Here is a 14,364-nt window from a genome sequence, read left to right as displayed (position 1 = left end):
TATGTGTGGTTAATATGCACTATGTGTAGTTAATGTGTACTGTGTGTAGTTAATGTGTACTGTGTAGTTAATGTGTACTGTGTAGTTAATATGTACTGTGTAGTTAATGTGTACTGTGTGTAGTTAATGTGTACTGTGTGTAGTTAATGTGTACTGTGTGGTTAATGTGTACTGTGTAGTTAATGTGTACTGTGTGTAGTTAATGTGTACTGTGTGTAGTTAATGTGTACTGTGTGGTTAATGTGTACTGTGTGGTTAATGTGTACTGTGTAGTTAATGTGTACTGTGTAGTTAATGTGTACTATGTAGTTAATGTGTACTGTGTAGTTAATGTGTACTGTGTGTAGTTAATGTGTACTGTGAGTGGTTTATGTGTACTGTGTGTAGTTAATGTGTACTGTGTGGTTAATGTGTACTGTGTAGTTAATGTGTACTGTGTAGTTAATGTGTACTGTGTAGTTAATGTGTACTGTGTGTAGTTAATGTGTACTGTGTGTAGTTAATGTGTACTGTGTGGTTAATGTGTACTGTGTGGTTAATGTGTACTGTGTAGTTAATGTGTACTGTGTAGTTAATGTGTACTATGTGTAGTTAATATGTACTGTGTGTGGTTAATGTGTACTGTTTGTAGTTCATGTGTACTGTGTAGTTAATGTGTACTGTGTGGTTAATGTGTACTGTGTGTAGTTAATGTGTACTGTGTAGTTAATGTGTACTATGTGTAGTTAATGTGTACTGTTTGTAGTTAATGTGTACTGTGTAGTTAATGTGTACTGTGTGGTTAATGTGTACCGTGTAGTTAATGTGTACTGTGTGGTTAATGTGTACCGTGTAGTTAATGTGTACTGTGAGTGGTTAATGTGTACTGTGTGTGGTTAATGTGTACTGTGTGGTTAATGTGTACTTTGTGGTTAATGTGTACTGTGTGGTTAATGTGTACTGTGTAGTTAATGTGTACTGTGTAGTTAATGTGTACTATGTGTAGTTAATGTGTACTGTGTGGTTAATGTGTACTGTGTGTGGTTAATATGTACTATGTGTGGTTAATGTCTACTGTGAGTGGTTAATGTGTACTGTGAGTGGTTAATGTGTACTGTGTGTAGTTAATGTGTACTGTGTGGTTAATGTGTACTGTGTGGTTAATGTGTACTGTGTAGTTAATGTGTACTGTGTAGTTCATGTGTACTGTGTAGTTCATGTGTACTGTGTGTAGTTAATGTGTACTGTGTAGTTAATGTGTACTGTGTAGTTAATGTGTACTGTGTAGTTCATGTGTACTGTGTGTGGTTAATATGTACTGTGAGTGGTTAATGTGTACTGTGAGTGGTTAATGTGTACTGTGTAGTTAATGTGTACTGTGTGGTTAATGTGTACTGTGTAGGTAATGTGTACTATGTGTAGTTAATGTGTACTGTGAAGTTAATGTGTACTGTGTAGTTAATGTGTACTGTGTAGTTAATGTGTACTGTGTGGGTAATGTGTACTGTTTGTAGTTAATGTGTGCTGTGTGTAGTTAATGTGTACTGTGTGGAGTTAATGTGTGCTGTGTGTAGTTAATGTGTACTGTATAGTTAATGTGTACTGTGTAGTTAATGTGTACTGTGTAGTTAATGTGTACTGTGTAGTTCATGTGTACTGTGTAGTTCATGTGTACTGTGTGTAGTTAATGTGTACTGTGTAGTTAATGTGTACTGTGTAGTTAATGTGTACTGTGTAGTTCATGTGTACTGTGTGTGGTTAATATGTACTGTGAGTGGTTAATGTGTACTGTGAGTGGTTAATGTGTACTGTGTAGTTAATGTGTACTGTGTGGTTAATGTGTACTGTGTAGGTAATGTGTACTATGTGTAGTTAATGTGTACTGTGAAGTTAATGTGTACTGTGTAGTTAATGTGTACTGTGTAGTTAATGTGTACTGTGTGGGTAATGTGTACTGTTTGTAGTTAATGTGTGCTGTGTGTAGTTAATGTGTACTGTGTGGAGTTAATGTGTGCTGTGTGTAGTTAATGTGTACTGTATAGTTAATGTGTACTGTATAGTTAATGTGTACTGTGTAGTTCATGTGTACTGTGTAGTTCATGTGTACTCTGTGTGTAGTTCATGTGTACTGTTTGGTTAATGTGTACTGTGTGTAGTTAATGTGTACTGTATAGTTAATGTGTACTGTGTAGTTAATGTGTACTGTGTAGTTCATGTGTACTGTGTAGTTCATGTGTACTCTGTGTGTAGTTCATGTGTACTGTGTGTAGTTCATGTGTGCTGTATGTGCATATGAGCCTGTGCATGCCTCACCAACAGGTGACCCTCTGGGCTGAGCAGGCAGGTATCTTCGAGGCAGAGCTGGGGTAGATGGGGGCTGTAGATTACGGGTGGCATAGTTTGGGGGTCCCCCTCCTCTCTGGGGGTCTGTACAGGGTGGGTTGGTCACTCTGTAGAGGGGAGGGTCCACACACACACTGGGCCCTGGGGAAAACAGAGGACACATTTACACAGTTTATCAGAGTAAAGGGGAGACAAAGACAGAGACAGTTTATCAGAGTTAAGGGGAGACAGACAGTTTAACAGAGTTAAGGGGCGACAGAGACAGTTTAACAGAGTTAAGGGGAGACAGAGACAGTTTAACAGAGTTAAGGGGCGACAGAGACAGTTTAACAGAGTTAAGGGGAGACAGAGACAGTTTAACATAGTTAAGGGGAGACAGACTGAGACAGTTTAACATAGTTAAGGGGAGACAGACTGAGACAGTTTAACATAGTTAAGGGGAGACAGAGACAGAGACAGTTTAACATAGTTAAGGGGAGACAGAGACAGTTAAACAGAGTTAAGGGAAGACAGAGACAGAGACAGTTTAACAGGGTTAAGGGGAGACAGAGACAGAGACAGTTTAACATAGTTAAGGGAAGACAGAGACAGTTAAACAGAGTTAAGGGAAGACAGAGACAGTTTAACAGAGTAAAGGGGAGACAGAGACAGAGACAGTTTAACAGGGTTAAGGGGAGACAGAGACAGTTTAACATAGTTAAGGGGAGACAGAGACAGTTAAACAGAGTTAAGGGAAGACAGAGACAGAGACAGTTAAACAGAGTAAAGGGGAGACAGAGACAGAGACAGTTTAACAGAGTTAAGGGGAGACAGAGACAGAGACAGTTTAACAGGGTTAAGGGGAAACAGAGACAGAGACAGTTTAACAGGGTTAAGGGGAGACAGAGACAGAGACAGTTTAACAGGGTTAAGGGGAGACAGACACAGTTTAACAGAGTTAAGGGGAGACAGACACAGTTTAACAGAGTTAAGGGGAGACAGACACAGTTTAACAGAGTTAAGGGGAGACAGACACAGAGACAGTTGAACAGAGTTAAGGGGAGACAGAGACAGTTTAACAGGGTTAAGGGGAGACAGAGACAGGGACATTTTAACAGAGTTAAGGGGAGACAGACACAGAGACAGTTTAACAGAGTTAAGGGGAGAGAGAGACAGTTTAACAGAGTTAAGGGGAGACAGAGACAGTTTAACAGAGTTAAGGGGAGACAGAGACAGTTTAACAGAGTTAAGGGGAGACAGACACAGAGACAGTTTAACAGAGTTAAGGGGCGACAGAGACAGTCTAACAGAGTTAAGGGGAGACAGAGACAGTTTAACAGGGTTAAGGGGAGACAGAGACTGAGACAGTTTAACAGAGTTAAGGGGAGACAGAGACAGTCTAACAGAGTTAAGGGGAGACAGAGACAGTTTAACAGGGTTAAGGGGAGACAGAGACAGAGATAGTCTAACAGGGTTAATGGGAGAGAGAGACAGTTTAACAGAGTTAAGGGGAGACAGAGACAGTTTAACAGAGTTAAGGGGAGAGAGAGACAGAGACAGTCTAACAGAGTTAAGGGTAGACAGAGACAGAGACAGTTTAACAGGGTTAAGGGGAGACAGAGACAGAGACAGTCTAACAGAGTTAAGGGGAGACAGAGACAGTTTAACAGAGTTAAGGGGAGAGAGAGACAGAGACAGTTTAACAGAGTTAAGGGGAGACATAGACAGAGACAGTTTAACAGAGTTAAGGGGAGACAGAGACAGTTTAACAGAGTTAAGGGGAGACAGAGACTGTTTAACAGAGTAAAGGGGAGACAGAGACAGAGACAGTTTAACAGAGTTAAGGGGAGACATAGACAGTTTAACAGAGTTAAGGGGAGACAGAGACAGAGACAGTTTAACAGAGTTAAGGGGAGACAGAGACAGAGACAGTTTAACAGGGTTAAGGGGAGACAGAGACAGTTTAACAGGGTTAAGGGGAGACAGAGACAGACACAGTTTAACAGAGTTAAGGGGAGACAGAGACAGAGACAGTTTAACAGAGTTAAGGGGAGACAGAGACAGAGACAGTTTAACAGAGTTAAGGAGAGACAGAGACAGAGACAGTTTAACAGAGTTAAGGAGAGACAGAGACAGTTTAACAGAGTTAAGGAGAGACAGTCTAACAGAGTTAAGGGGAGACAGAGACAGAGACAGTCTAACAGAGTTAAGGAGAGACAGTCTAACAGAGTTAAGGGGAGACAGAGACAGAGACAGTCTAACAGAGTTAAGGAGAGACAGAGACAGAGACAGTTTAACAGAGTTAAGGGGGGACAGAGACAGAGACAGTTTAACAGAGTTAAGGGGAGACAGAGACAGAGACAGTCTAACAGAGTTAAGGAGAGACAGAGACAGTTTAACAGAGTTAAGGGGAGACAGAGACAGTCTAACATAGTTAAAGAGAGACAGAGACAGTTTAACAGAGTTAAGGGGAGACAGACAGTCTAACAGAGTTAAGGAGAGACAGAGACAGTTTAACAGAGTTAAGGGGAGACAGAGACAGAGACAGTCTAACATAGTTAAGGGGAGACAGAGACAGTTTAGCAGGGTTAAGGGGAGACAGAGACAGAGACAGTTTAACAGGGTTAATGGGAGAGAGAGACAGTTTAGCAGAGTTAAGGGGAGACAGAGACAGAGACAGTCTAACAGGGTTAATGGGAGAGAGAGACAGTCTAACAGAGTTAAGGGGAGACAGAGACAGTCTAACAGGGTTAAGGGAAGACAGAGACAGAGACAGTTTAACAGAGTTAAGGGGAGACAGAGACAGTTTAACAGAGTTAAGGGGAGAGAGAGACAGAGACAGTCTAACAGAGTTAAGGGGAGACAGAGACAGAGACAGTTTAACATAGTTAAGGGGAGAGAGAGACAGAGACAGAGACAGAGACAGTCTAACAGGGTTAAGGGGAGACAGAGACAGAGACATTTTAACAGAGTTAAGGGGAGACAGAGACAGAGACAGTTTAACAGGGTTAAGGGGAGACAGAGACAGACACAGTTTAACGGAGTTAAGGGGAGACAGAGACAGTTTAAAATAGTTAAGGGGAGACAGAGACAGAGACAGTTTAACAGGGTTAAGGGGAGACAGAGACAGACACAGTTTAACAGAGTTAAGGGGAGACAGAGACAGTCTAACAGAGTTAAGGAGAGACAATGACAGAGACAGTCTAACAGAGTTAAGGGGAGACAGAGACAGTTTAACAGAGTTAAGGGGAGACAGAGAAAGTTTAACAGAGTTAAGGGGAGAGAGAGACAGAGACAGTTTAACAGGGTTAAGGGGAGACAGAGACAGTTTAACAGAGTTAAGGGGAGACAGACACAGAGACAGTTGAACAGAGTTAAGGGGAGACAGAGACAGTTTAACAGGGTTAAGGGGAGACAGAGACAGGGACATTTTAACAGAGTTAAGGGGAGACAGACACAGAGACAGTTTAACAGAGTTAAGGGGAGAGAGAGACAGTTTAACAGAGTTAAGGGGAGACAGAGACAGTTTAACAGAGTTAAGGGGAGACAGAGACAGTTTAACAGAGTTAAGGGGAGACAGACACAGAGACAGTTTAACAGAGTTAAGGGGCGACAGAGACAGTCTAACAGAGTTAAGGGGAGACAGAGACAGTCTAACAGGGTTAAGGGGAGACAGAGACTGAGACAGTTTAACAGAGTTAAGGGGAGACAGAGACAGTCTAACAGAGTTAAGGGGAGACAGAGACAGTTTAACAGGGTTAAGGGGAGACAGAGACAGAGATAGTCTAACAGGGTTAATGGGAGAGAGAGACAGTTTAACAGAGTTAAGGGGAGACAGAGACAGTCTAACAGGGTTAAGGGAAGACAGAGACAGAGACATTTTAACAGAGTTAAGGGGAGACAGAGACAGTTTAACAGAGTTAAGGGGAGAGAGAGACAGAGACAGTCTAACAGAGTTAAGGGTAGACAGAGACAGAGACAGTTTAACAGGGTTAAGGGGAGACAGAGACAGACACAGTTTAACAGAGTTAAGGGGAGACAGAGACAGTTTAAAATAGTTAAGGGGAGACAGAGACAGAGACAGTTTAACAGGGTTAAGGGGAGACAGAGACAGACACAGTTTAACAGAGTTAAGGGGAGACAGAGACAGTCTAACAGAGTTAAGGAGAGACAATGACAGAGACAGTCTAACAGAGTTAAGGGGAGACAGAGACAGTTTAACAGAGTTAAGGGGAGACAGAGAAAGTTTAACAGAGTTAAGGGGAGAGAGAGACAGAGACAGTTTAACAGGGTTAAGGGGAGACAGAGACAGTTTAACAGAGTTAAGGGGAGACAGACACAGAGACAGTTGAACAGAGTTAAGGGGAGACAGAGACAGTTTAACAGGGTTAAGGGGAGACAGAGACAGGGACATTTTAACAGAGTTAAGGGGAGACAGACACAGAGACAGTTTAACAGAGTTAAGGGGAGAGAGAGACAGTTTAACAGAGTTAAGGGGAGACAGAGACAGTTTAACAGAGTTAAGGGGAGACAGAGACAGTTTAACAGAGTTAAGGGGAGACAGACACAGAGACAGTTTAACAGAGTTAAGGGGCGACAGAGACAGTCTAACAGAGTTAAGGGGAGACAGAGACAGTCTAACAGGGTTAAGGGGAGACAGAGACTGAGACAGTTTAACAGAGTTAAGGGGAGACAGAGACAGTCTAACAGAGTTAAGGGGAGACAGAGACAGTTTAACAGGGTTAAGGGGAGACAGAGACAGAGATAGTCTAACAGGGTTAATGGGAGAGAGAGACAGTTTAACAGAGTTAAGGGGAGACAGAGACAGTCTAACAGGGTTAAGGGAAGACAGAGACAGAGACATTTTAACAGAGTTAAGGGGAGACAGAGACAGTTTAACAGAGTTAAGGGGAGAGAGAGACAGAGACAGTCTAACAGAGTTAAGGGTAGACAGAGACAGAGACAGTCTAACAGAGTTAAGGGGAGACAGAGACAGTTTAACAGAGTTAAGGGGAGAGAGAGACAGAGACAGTTTAACAGAGTTAAGGGGAGACATAGACAGAGACAGTTTAACAGAGTTAAGGGGAGACAGAGACAGTTTAACAGAGTTAAGGGGAGACAGAGACTGTTTAACAGAGTAAAGGGGAGACAGAGACAGAGACAGTTTAACAGAGTTAAGGGGAGACATAGACAGTTTAACAGAGTAAAGGGGAGACAGAGACAGAGACAGTTTAACAGAGTTAAGGGGAGACAGAGACAGAGACAGTTTAACAGGGTTAAGGGGAGACAGAGACAGTTTAACAGGGTTAAGGGGAGACAGAGACAGACACAGTTTAACAGAGTTAAGGGGAGACAGAGACAGAGACAGTTTAACAGAGTTAAGGGGAGACAGAGACAGAGACAGTCTAACAGAGTTAAGGGGAGACAGAGACAGAGACAGTTTAACAGAGTTAAGGAGAGACAGAGACAGAGACAGTTTAACAGAGTTAAGGAGAGACAGAGACAGTTTAACAGAGTTAAGGAGAGACAGTCTAACAGAGTTAAGGGGAGACAGAGACAGAGACAGTCTAACAGAGTTAAGGAGAGACAGTCTAACAGAGTTAAGGGGAGACAGAGACAGAGACAGTCTAACAGAGTTAAGGAGAGACAGAGACAGAGACAGTTTAACAGAGTTAAGGGGAGACAGAGACAGAGACAGTTTAACAGAGTTAAGGGGAGACAGAGACAGAGACAGTTTAACAGGGTTAAGGGGAGACAGAGACAGTTTAACAGGGTTAAGGGGAGACAGAGACAGACACAGTTTAACAGAGTTAAGGGGAGACAGAGACAGAGACAGTTTAACAGAGTTAAGGGGAGACAGAGACAGAGACAGTCTAACAGAGTTAAGGGGAGACAGAGACAGAGACAGTTTAACAGAGTTAAGGAGAGACAGAGACAGAGACAGTTTAACAGAGTTAAGGAGAGACAGAGACAGTTTAACAGAGTTAAGGAGAGACAGTCTAACAGAGTTAAGGGGAGACAGAGACAGAGACAGTCTAACAGAGTTAAGGAGAGACAGTCTAACAGAGTTAAGGGGAGACAGAGACAGAGACAGTCTAACAGAGTTAAGGAGAGACAGAGACAGAGACAGTTTAACAGAGTTAAGGGGGGACAGAGACAGACACAGTTTAACAGAGTTAAGGGGAGACAGAGACAGTTTAAAATAGTTAAGGGGAGACAGAGACAGAGACAGTTTAACAGGGTTAAGGGGAGACAGAGACAGACACAGTTTAACAGAGTTAAGGGGAGACAGAGACAGTTTAACAGAGTTAAGGGGAGACAGAGAAAGTTTAACAGAGTTAAGGGGAGAGAGAGACAGAGACAGTTTAACAGGGTTAAGGGGAGACAGAGACAGAGACAGTTTAATAGAGTTAAGGGGAGACAGAGACAGTTTAACAGAGTTAAGGGGAGAGAGAGACAGTTTAACAGAGTTAAGGGGAGACAGAGACAGTTTAACAGAGTTAAGGAGAGACAGAGACAGTTTAACAGAGTTAAGGGGGGACAGAGACAGAGACAGTTTAACAGAGTTAAGGGGAGACAGAGACAGAGACAGTCTAACAGAGTTAAGGAGAGACAGAGACAGTTTAACAGAGTTAAGGGGAGACAGAGACAGTCTAACAGAGTTAAGGAGAGACAGAGACAGTTTAACAGAGTTAAGGGGAGACAGAGACAGTCTAACAGAGTTAAGGAGAGACAGAGACAGTCTAACAGAGTTAAGGAGAGACAGAGACAGAGACAGTCTAACAGAGTTAAGGGGAGACAGAGACAGTTTAACAGAGTTAAGGGGAGACAGAGACAGAGACAGTCTAACAGAGTTAAGGGGAGACAGAGACAGAGATAGTTTAACAGAGTTAAGGGGAGACAGAGACAGTCTAACATAGTTAAGGGGAGACAGAGACAGTTTAGCAGGGTTAAGGGGAGACAGAGACAGAGACAGTCTAACAGGGTTAATGGGAGAGAGAGACAGTTTAGCAGAGTTAAGGGGAGACAGAGACAGAGACAGTCTAACAGGGTTAATGGGAGAGAGAGACAGTTTAACAGAGTTAAGGGGAGACAAAGACAGTCTAACAGGGTTAAGGGAAGACAGAGACAGAGACAGTTTAACAGAGTTAAGGGGAGACAGAGACAGTTTAACAGAGTTAAGGGGAGAGAGAGACAGTTTAACAGAGTTAAGGGGAGAGAGAGACAGAGACATTCTAACAGAGTTAAGGGGAGACAGAGACAGAGACAGTTTAACATAGTTAAGGGGAGAGAGAGAGAGAGAGACAGAGACAGAGACAGAGACAGTCTAACAGGGTTAAGGGGAGACAGAGACAGAGACATTTTAACAGAGTTAAGTGGAGACAGAGACAGAGACAGTTTAACAGGGTTAAGGGGAGACAGAGACAGACACAGTTTAACAGAGTTAAGGGGAGACAGAGACAGTTTAACATAGTTAAGGGGAGACAGAGACAGAGACAGTTTAACAGGGTTAAGGGGAGACAGAGACAGACACAGTTTAACAGAGTTAAGGGGAGACAGAGACAGTCTAACAGAGTTAAGGAGAGACAATGACAGAGACAGTCTAACAGAGTTAAGGGGAGACAGAGACAGTTTAACAGAGTTAAGGGGAGACAGAGAAAGTTTAACAGAGTTAAGGGGAGAGAGAGACAGAGACAGTTTAACAGGGTTAAGGGGAGACAGAGACAGAGACAGTTTAATAGAGTTAAGGGGAGACAGAGACAGTTTAACAGAGTTAAGGGGAGAGAGAGACAGTTTAACAGAGTTAAGGGGAGACAGAGACAGAGATAGTTTAACAGAGTTATGGGGAGACAGAGACAGTTGAACAGAGTTAACGGGAGACAGACACAGTTTAACAGGGTTAAGGGGAGACAGAGACAGTCTAACAGGGTTAAGGGGAGACAGAGACAGAGACATTTTAACAGAGTTAAGGGGAGACAGAGACAGTTTAACAGGGTTAAGGGGAGACAGAGACAGAGACAGTCTAACAGGGTTAAGGGGAGACAGTGACAGAGACAGTCTAACAGAGTTAAGGGGAGACAGAGACAGTTTAACAGAGTTAAGGGGAGAGAGAGAGACAGTTTAACAGAGTTAAGGGGAGACAGAGACAGAGATAGTTTAACAGAGTTAAGGGGAGACAGAGACAGTTGAACAGGGTTAAGGGGAGAGAGAGACAGTTTAGCAGAGTTAAGGGGAGACAGAGACAGTCTAACAGGGTTAATGGGAGAGAGAGACAGTTTAACAGAGTTAAGGGGAGACAGAGACAGTCTAACAGGGTTAAGCGAAGACAGAGACAGAGACATTTTAACAGAGTTAAGGGGAGACAGAGACAGTTTAACAGAGTTAAGGGTAGACAGAGACAGAGACAGTCTAACAGAGTTAAGGGGAGACAGAGACAGTTTAACATAGTTAAGGGGAGAGAGAGACAGAGACAGTCTAACAGAGTTAAGGGTAGACAGAGACAGAGACAGTTTAACAGAGTTAAGGGGAGACAGAGACAGTTTAACAGAGTTAAGGGGAGACAGAGACAGTTTAACAGAGTAAAGGGGAGACAGAGACAGTTTAACAGAGTTAAGGGGAGACATAGACAGTTTAACAGAGTTAAGGGGAGACAGAGACAGAGACAGTCTAATAGGTTAAGGGGATACAGAGACAGAGACAGTCTAACAGAGTTAAGGGGAGACAGAGACAGAGATAGTTTAACAGAGTTATGGGGAGACAGAGACAGTTGAACAGGGTTAAGGGGAGAGAGAGACAGTTTAGCAGAGTTAAGGGTAGACAGAGACAGAGACAGTTTAACAGAGTTAAGGGGAGACAGAGACAGAGACAGTCTAACAGAGTTAAGGGGAGACAGAGACAGTTTAACAGAGTTAAGGGGAGACAGAGACAGTTTAACATAGTTAAGGGGAGAGAGAGACAGAGACAGAGACAGTCTAACAGGGTTAAGGGGAGACAGAGACAGAGACATTTTAACAGAGTTAAGGGGAGACAGAGACAGTCTAACAGGGTTAAGGGGAGAGAGAGACAGTTTAACAGAGTTAAGGGGAGACAGAGACAGTCTAACAGGGTTAAGGGGAGACAGAGACAGACACAGTCTAACAGGGTTAAGGGGAGACAGAGACAGACACAGTCTAACAGGGTTAAGGGGAGACAGAGACAGTCTAACAGAGTTAAGGGTAGACAGACACAGTTTAACAGAGTTAAGGGGAGACATAGACAGTTTAACAGAGTTAAGGGGAGACAGTAATGTAAAAAACTCTCTCTCTCTCTCTCTCTCTCTCTCTCTCTCCCTCTCTCTCTCTCTCTCTCTCTCTCTCTCTCCCCTGACCCGCCAAACCGCGCTTCTTAACACCTGCCCCGCTTAACCTTGAAAAGCCAGTCGCAGGAAACACAAGGAGTCGCTAGAGCGCGGTGAGTCATGTAAAGCCCCCCCCAAGGCAATACCCTCCCCAGCCAAGAAGTAGTGCACCTGATTCAACGCGGGGTAGATTCTATTTTAAGAAGAGGTGTTGAGAAGCTGTTACCTAACCCTCTTCATGTTGGTAGCCAGCTGTTAAGCCATGGAAACACACACACACAGAGCATGTCCTTGACACACAGCCTTATGGGTAATTCTGGGAGAAATCAGTAGCCTTGCCAATCAGATCATGTGGCACTACTGTCCAGTAAACTAAATGAGATGGCTTTAATCACAGACGCGCGACATGAATCAATGTTATATGTTCCAGCGTGCACAGACACACACACACACACACACACACACACACACACACACACACACACACACACACACACACACACACACACACACACACACACGCACACACACAGACACACACACACACACACACACAGACACACACACTCACAGACACACTCACACACACACTGCGCTGTAGGAAGTGATCTCATCAGAATATCACTGTATTCTACATTACTTTCCAACTGTCAGCAGAGTTGAAGTTGCATCAATTTTCACCTGAAGCTCTCTGGGGGAGAAGAAGGAATTCACTTGGATTTTTCCCATGTGTGTGTGTGTGTGTGTGCGTACATTGAGCTTGCATCCAGTGTTAATTAAGAAATCATTTAGTTTTGTTTTTTTGTGATATATTGGACTGTGTTGTAGTAGACATTGTCATGCAAGAAGACATGCTGCCTCTCTATGCTGTGATGTGTCAACAACCACCTCTCAGACTAAACAGACACATGTAGTAAACCTGGTGGGATTGTAACCGACAGACAGAACTTAACCCGATCCTGTAGGGTACCGCAGAATTTATTAAAATGCTACTAACAGAAGATAATATGCACCAGCGGGCCGAAATAAGCTTGATTGCAACGAGTCAAGTGGTGATGATACCAGACATCTCCTAGTTACTGTGTCAAGTGGTGATGATACCAGACATCTCCCAGTTACTGTGTCAAGTGGTGATGACACCAGACATCTCCTAGTTACTGTGTCTAGTGGTGATGATACCAGACATCTCCTTGTCACTGTGTCAAGTGGTGATGATACCCAGACATCTCCTAGTTACTGTGTCAAGTGGTGATGACACCAGACATCTCCTAGTTACTGTGTCAAGTGGTGATGATACCCAGACATCTCCCAGTTACTGTGTCAAGTGGTGATGACACCAGACATCTCCTAGTTACTGTGTCTAGTGGTGATGATACCAGACATCTCCTTGTCACTGTGTCAAGTAGTGATGATACCCAGACATCTCCCAGTTACTGTGTCAAGTGGTGATGATACCAGACATCTCCTAGTTACTGTGTCAAGTGGTGATGATACCAGACATCTCCCAGTTACTGTGTCAAGTGGTGATGATACCCAGACATCTCCTAGTTACTGTGTCAAGTGGTGATGATACCAGACATCTCCCAGTTACTGTGTCAAGTGGTGATGACACCAGACATCTCCTAGTTACTGTGTCAAGTGGTGATGATGATACCAGACATCTCCTAGTTACTGTCAAGTGGTGATGATACCAGACATCTCCTTGTTACTGTGTCAAGTGGTGATGATACCAGACATCTCCTAGTTACTGTGTCAAGTGGTGATGATACCAGACATCTCCTAGTTACTGTGTCAAGTGGTGATGATACCCAGACATCTCCTAGTTACTGTGTCAAGTGGTGATGATACCAGACATCTCCCAGTTACTGTGTCAAGTGGTGATGACACCAGACATCTCCTAGTTACTGTGTCTAGTGGTGATGATACCAGACATCTCCTTGTCACTGTGTCTAGTGGTGATGATACCAGACATCTCCTTGTCACTGTGTCAAGTGGTGATGATACCCAGACATCTCCTAGTTACTGTGTCAAGTGGTGATGATACCAGACATCTCCTAGTTACTGAGTCAAAGTGGTGATGATACCCAGACATCTCCTAGTTACTGTGTCAAGTGGTGATGATACCCAGACATCTCCTTGTTACTGTGTCTGAACAAACACTGTAAATACTACCTACAGTGGCAAGAAAAAGTAAGTGAACCCTTTGGAATTACCTGGATTTCTGCATAAATTGGTCATACAATTTGATCTGATCTTCATCTATGTCACACAAATAGACAAACAGTGTGCTTAATCTAATAGCACACAAATGATTGTATTTTTCTTGTCTATATTGAATACATAATTTAAACATTCACAGTGTAGGTTGGGAAAAGTATGTGAACCCCCTAGGCTAATGACTTCTCCAAAACTAATTGGAGTCAGGAGTCAGCTAACCTGGAGTCCAATCAATGAGAAAAGATTGGAGATGTTGGATAGAGATTCCTTACCCTGTAAAAAACACTCACAAAATGTGAGTTTACTATTCACAAGAAGCATTGCCTGATGTGAACAATGCCTCAAACAAAACAAATCTCAGAAGACCTAAGATTAACCTCTCTAGGTGGGACACTAGCGTCAACATCCAGTGGGACACCTGGCCAATTGCAGAGCGCCAATTGCAGAGCGCCAAATTCAAAAACAGAAATTCTCATTATAAAAATTCTTAAAACATACAAGTGTTATAC

Source organism: Oncorhynchus kisutch, linkage group LG29, assembly GCF_002021735.2.
Source record: "Oncorhynchus kisutch isolate 150728-3 linkage group LG29, Okis_V2, whole genome shotgun sequence".
NCBI lineage: Eukaryota > Metazoa > Chordata > Actinopteri > Salmoniformes > Salmonidae > Oncorhynchus > Oncorhynchus kisutch.
The sequence above is the reverse complement of the archived record's forward strand: the minus strand, read 5'-3'. Positions refer to the sequence as shown.